The sequence below is a fragment of the Otolemur garnettii genome, unplaced genomic scaffold, assembly GCF_000181295.1.
Source record: "Otolemur garnettii isolate 467f Iridium unplaced genomic scaffold, OtoGar3 scaffold00143, whole genome shotgun sequence".
Classification (NCBI taxonomy): domain Eukaryota; kingdom Metazoa; phylum Chordata; class Mammalia; order Primates; family Galagidae; genus Otolemur; species Otolemur garnettii.
In genome coordinates, this window is record NW_003852538.1 from 2038212 (window position 1) to 2044336 (window position 6125).

The following is a 6125-nucleotide window of genomic DNA, read 5'->3' on the forward strand; positions in this document are numbered from 1 at the left end:
CATATAATGGTAAGTAGCTGGGTTCATCTCTTGGTTCTCTATTCTGTTCCATACATCTACCTCTCTGTTTTTGTGCCAATACCATGCTGTTTTGATCACTTGGATTTATAGTATAGTCTGAGGTTTGGTAGCCTGATTCCTCCTACTTTGTTTTTATTTCTGAGTAATGTCTTGGCTATTCGAGGTTTTTTCTGATTCCATATAAAATGTATTATTTTTTGGAGATCTTTAAAGTATGACAATGGAACTTTAGTAGGGATTGCATTAAAATTATATATTGCTTTGGGTAGTATGGACATTTAACAATATTAATTTTTCCCAGCCATGAGCATAGTATGTTTTTCCACTTGTTAACATTTTCAGCTATTTCTTTTTTTTAGAGTTTTGTAGTTATCTTTATAGAGATCTTTCACATCCTATGTTAGGTCAACTCCCAAATAATTTCATCTTCTTTGGCACTACTGTAAATGGAATCGAGTTCTTGACTATTTTTTCCATTTGACTATTGTTGGTATATATAAAGGCTACCGACTTGGGAGTGTTGATTTTGTAACCCGAGATGCTGCTGTATTCCTTGATGACTTCTAAAGGTTAGATTCCCTGGTGTTTTCCAGATATACAATCATATTGTCTGTGAAGAGTGAAAGTTTGATCTCTTGTGATCTTATATGGATACCCTTGATTGCCTTTTCTTCCCTAATTGCAATGGCTAGAACTTCCATTACAATGTTAAAGAGCAATGGAGATAATGGGCAACCTTGCCTGGTTCCTGATCTGAGAGGAAACGATTTTAATTTAACTCCATTCGATATGATATTGGCCATGGGTTTGCTGTAGATGGCCTCTATCAGTTTAAGAAATGTCCCTTCTATACCAATTTTCTTAAGTGTTCTGATCATGGATATTATCAAAAGCTTTTTCTCCATCAAGTGAGAGAATTTATGATCTTTGTTTTTTAATTTGTTTATGTGATGAATTACGTTTATAGATTTACGTATGTTGAACCAGCCTTGAGATCCTGGGATAAAACCCACTTGGTCATGGTTTATAATTTGTTTGATGTGTTGCTGGATTCTGTTTGTTAGGATCTTGTTGAATATTTTCGCATCAATATTCATTAATGATATTGGTCTGTAATTTTCTTTCTTTGTTGGTTCTTTTCCTGGTTTGGGGATCAAGGTGATGTTTGCTTCATAGAATGTGTTGGGTAGTATTGCGTCTTTTTCTATCTTTTGGAAAAGGTTAAGTAGTATAGGTACTAGTTTCTCTTTAAAGGTTTGGTAGAATTCTGACGTGAAGCCGTCTGGTTCAGGGCTTTTCTTTTTAGGCAGATTTTGTATAGTTGATGCTATTTCAGAACTTGTTAGAGGCCTGTTCAGCATTTCCACTTCATTCTGGCTGAGTCTTGGAAGGTGGCATGCTTCCAAGTATTGGTCAGTTTCCTTCAGATTTTCATATTTCTGAGAATAAAGTTTCTTGTAATATTCATTAAGGATTTTTTGAATTTCTGAGGGGTCTGTTGTTATTTCATCTTTACCATTTCTGATTGATGAAATTAGCGATTTTACTCTTTTTTTCTTGGTTAGGTTGGCCAAAGGGGGGTGATGAACAGACATTCTGTAAATAAAAATAAGTAAAATTGCTCACTTTACAAAATATGTAGATTGAAGCACAAATGAGTGAGTCAAACCAAGATGCTCTAAGGAGGGACTAAGCGCCCTCCATTGTGCGGTTCCAAGTTCAGGTGGGAGAGTCATTGAGGGTTTCTGTTTAAAGGCCAAATGCTGAATTGGTTTATACATTTAAAGACATTTAAAATTTGGTTTTTAGTTCCACAGCAGCATTATTTTTCTGCATTTAAGCAATTTCAGAAACATTTTCCATGAGGGAAGCCACACAGAAATTTTCTGGTAGTTTCTGGAAATAATAATGGTTGAGATTTAACAAATGAAGGTGTCAGTATGTGGTCGAGTTAAAGTCACTGAATACCTCAGTTTAGTCTTCCCTAAAATGGAGGTGGAGATAAGATGTTACTCACTCAGCAGGGCTGAGAGGATTAAATGAGATCAGAGTACTTTAAAAACAAAGTGCTGCAAGTCCAATATCCCTTATGAGTGTTTTCTTTGAGTGTTATGTCTGCATTTAAAAAGTTTTGGATTTTGGAGCACTTATTTCAGTTTTTGAATTAGGGATACTCAACCTGTGTTCAGCTCGAACTGCTATCACTAAGTTATTTTAGGTTTGGGATAAATTATGTATTGATGGACTTACTGCTTTTTTTTTTTTTCTCTGTGCCTCTAAGTCTTATGAATATAAGACTTAAAGTTTAGTATCTGATACAAATTAATACATTTATTAACTTCATTACATATGCCATTTCTGGCAGAATTATTTTGTATCACACACTTGAGATTAGAAAGCTAAGCTAAATGCTACTTTTTTTTTTGAGACAGAGTCTCTGTCACCATGGGTAGAGTGCTATGGTGTCATACCTCATAGCAGCCTCAAACTCTTGGGCTTGATAGATCCTTTTGTCTTGGCCTCTTAACTAGCTGGGACTACAGGTGCTCACCACCATGCTCAGCTAGTTTTTCTATTTTTAGGACAGATGGGGTCTCCCTTTGCTCAGGCAGGCCTCCCAGAGTGTTAGGATTACAGGCGTGAGCCACTACACCTGGCCAACATAACTGTTTTTTAAAGAGATATAAATTGGATTTACAGATGTGAGTTTTGGGCCATGTAACTTGTCCCTCAAAACTGCTGAAGAATTAAGGATCACAGAATACGGAATGAGTGCAACTTTGACTTTTTGTAAAGTTATCTGTTTCTTTAATATTTTAAAAACATTTTCCCAGCTAAATTACTGAGCCAACTCTTTCCTCTTTTTCTTAAGTAAAAAAAAAAAAAAAAGGCAACACCTGACTAGTGAGTGTGTGGAAAGAGTTGCTTAGTGTGCTTTTGTAAGGTGGTATCTTTCATTTGATTGTGTAGGATTCACTTTATTGAGGTTTCCAGAATCTTGCAGTGTTAATCGTATCGTACCTTAGACCGCATTGGTGATAACACACTTTTCTTGGCTGTGAGTATCTCTTTTTCTAACTTGAGAATTAGGAAGTTCTCAGTTATGCTAATAGCTGAGTCTTTGTCAAAATACGCTAAAGTGTTTCTGGTTATGTCTCTGATCCATTTGACACGAAAGCTTAGGAATTTTTTTTCTCAGAATCTTTTAAACATTTTATGGTGTATATGTTATGCGATACATATAGGAGTACAGTGGTTACTGTACTGAAGTAGATTAATATATTTAACATCTAACATAGTTATTATTTTTTTGTGACAAGAGCAGCTAAAATGTACTTATTTAACTGGAGGACATTATGGTAAGTGAAATAAGCCAGACAGAAAAATACTGCATGATTTCACCTAGATGTGGAGTGTTAAAAACACCAGCTTAAATACACAGAGATAGAGAATGAAACAGTGGTCCCCAGGGGTGAGGGTTAGGGTGGAGGAAGTGGGGAGATTTAAATCAAAAGATACGAAATAGAGCAGATACCTATAGTGAGCAAGTCTAGAGAATCTAAGGTACAACTGTGAAGACTGAAGTTAACTCAAGCTATTTTTTAAGAGATTTCTTTCCCTTAATCATTTCATATTTTCATTTTATGGCCCCCGATACAGTCATCTGGATTGTCTGGTTTTATAAACTGATAAACCAAGGGACAGAAATTTTTTACTTTATGCTTCTGTACTTCTTTTTAATGTTACTAGTTAAATTTATTTTTAAATATATGACTATTTTTACTTTGAATATTCATAGAGATACATATATACATGGAAAATTTTCCATGAACGTTTTTCTGTTTGCTCTTTTTTACTCTTCCTCATCCTTTTTTAACTCGTGAATGGTATTCTCCATAGAGTGGATCCAGCGTATCTCTTATCATTTCCCTTTTTGTAGATGTCGAGATTTATATTTTCTTTTCCTTCCTTCTCTCCTCCTTCCCCTCCCTCCAGTATTACAAATAATACTGTGAATACTCTTATGCATATTTTTGTGCCATGTTGAAATACATGTATAGGCTTTAAAATTTTTTATCGTTAGTGCTGGATGTGGTGGCACGTACTGTAGTCTCAGCTACTTGGAAGGCTGAGATGGGAGGATCACTTGAGCCCAGGAGTTACAATCTTAGCCTGGGCAACATAGCTAGACTTTTTTGTGTGTCTTAAAAAAATTTTAAAATATATACAAACAATATAGAATTGTCTCTCTCCCTTCCCTAACTCATCTTATCCATCCTTTCTTGCTTCTGCTGCATGCTAGTTGTGTTCTTATTAACTGTTTTAGAGTAGGCCATGTTAGGTTTCTGAGATCAAAACTTCCCTGGTGGTCTTGATTACTTTATAGAAAGACTCTTTCCTGACATAGTCCATGTAATAGTTGATTAATGTCACAAACACGTGGGAGAAGCAGTAAGACTAATGTGGAAGCATAGTGTGGTGGCTAAGAGCACAGTTTTCTGGGGCAGAGTCCTTAGGTTTCAGTCTCAGTACCATCCCTTACTGTTTGTATCATTGACCTTGGGCAAGTTCTTTAACCTCTTTTGGTTTTCTTTCTCACCCCAATGATGTTATACATTCTACAGTTTAGGGTTATTGTAAGGGTTAAGTTAGAACATACAGAGTTCATAGTGTGTAAGTGTTCCATAAATGTTAGATAAAAACAGGAAGGTACACGTCCATTTACATTTATGAATGACTGAGTGGTAGGTTCTGGTGGTGCTTGTCTTAGATTTTGAGTAGTAATGCGATTATATTAATAAGAGGTCTTCATAAATAGAAAAATATGCTGTATTCCAAACTTATGTTTATCAAACGTACTGAGGTCTAGCTATGACTGTTTTCTGCTTGCTTATTTTTATAATTAAAAACACTTTTTAATAGTTTGAAATGAGTCTCAGAAATGGAATCTTAATTTATAACATTATACCTATAGAAAATAAGGCTCAACTTTAAATGTTTAAACTTAAGTTTCTCCTGTATTCCCTTAGGATTTTGTTCAAGGATCAGTCTTCATGTAGTTTTGGTCTTTTACGTGTTTGTATATGCAAGCACTTAGTATTTGTGAAATTGAACTAACTTGTCACTCCTAGAAGTCCTCATCATTAACTTTCCGTTTTCATTTCATTTTCTTTCTTTCTTTTTTTTTTTTTTTTTGAGACAGTCTCACTCTTGTCACCTTGTATAGAGTGCTGTGCATCACAGCTCACAGCAACCTCAAACCCTTGGGCTCAAGGAGTCCTCTTGCCTCAGCCTTTTGAGTAGCTGGGACTACAGATGCGTGCCACAACACCCAGCTAGTTATTCTATGCTTTTAGTAAAGACGGGGTCTTGCTCTTGCTCATGCTGCATGTCTCAAACTCCTGAGCTCAGGCAGTCCACCTGCCTTGGCCTCTCAGAGTGCTAGGATTACAGGTGTGAGCCACTGTGCCCAGCCTCTTTTCCTTTAAAAAAAAAAAAAAGTTATTCTCACTACTGCTCTTTAAAATTCCCATATTAGTCCCTGAATTTTTTAACTGTATTACAAAAATATACAAGAATGATTTTGCAGTTAAAATGTGCTATGATGGGAATAGATAGAAAGCGTTTGATTCTCTTCGTATTTCATGTGGATGTTTTCAGGTCTATTTTTCATGTGAGCCTAATGTTTTTCTTAATGTTCATGAGAAATGCAAATTTTTAAAAATTAATTTTTTTGTTTGATTTAATTTTTTTTGAGATTGAGTCTCACAGTGTCCCCAGGCTGTCGCATAGTGGCTGTTCACTGGTGCTGTCACAGTGTGCTATAGGTGTCCCAGGCTGTCGCATAGTGGCTGTTCACTGGTGCTGCCACAGTGCGCCATGGGTGTCCCAGGCTGTCACGTAGTGGCTGTTCACTGGTGCTGCCACAGTGCGCCATGGGTGTCCCAGGCTGTCGCATAGTGGCTGTTCACTGGTGCTGTCACAGTGCGCCGTGGGTGTCCCAGGCTGTCGCGTAGTGGCTGTTCACTGGTGCTGCCACAGTGCGCCGTGGGTGTCCCAGGCTGTCGCGTAGTGGCTGTTCACTGGTGCTGCCACAGTGCGCC

The 6125-nt window shown here is 36.8% G+C and overlaps 1 protein-coding gene across 3 annotated transcripts in view; it reads left to right on the top strand.

Annotated features, from left to right (window-relative positions):
• The window catches only part of TBC1D15 (TBC1 domain family member 15), an 84401-nt gene that overhangs the window by 25824 nt on the left and 52452 nt on the right, over nucleotides 1-6125 (top strand). The gene's annotated exons all lie outside the window — the stretch shown is intronic.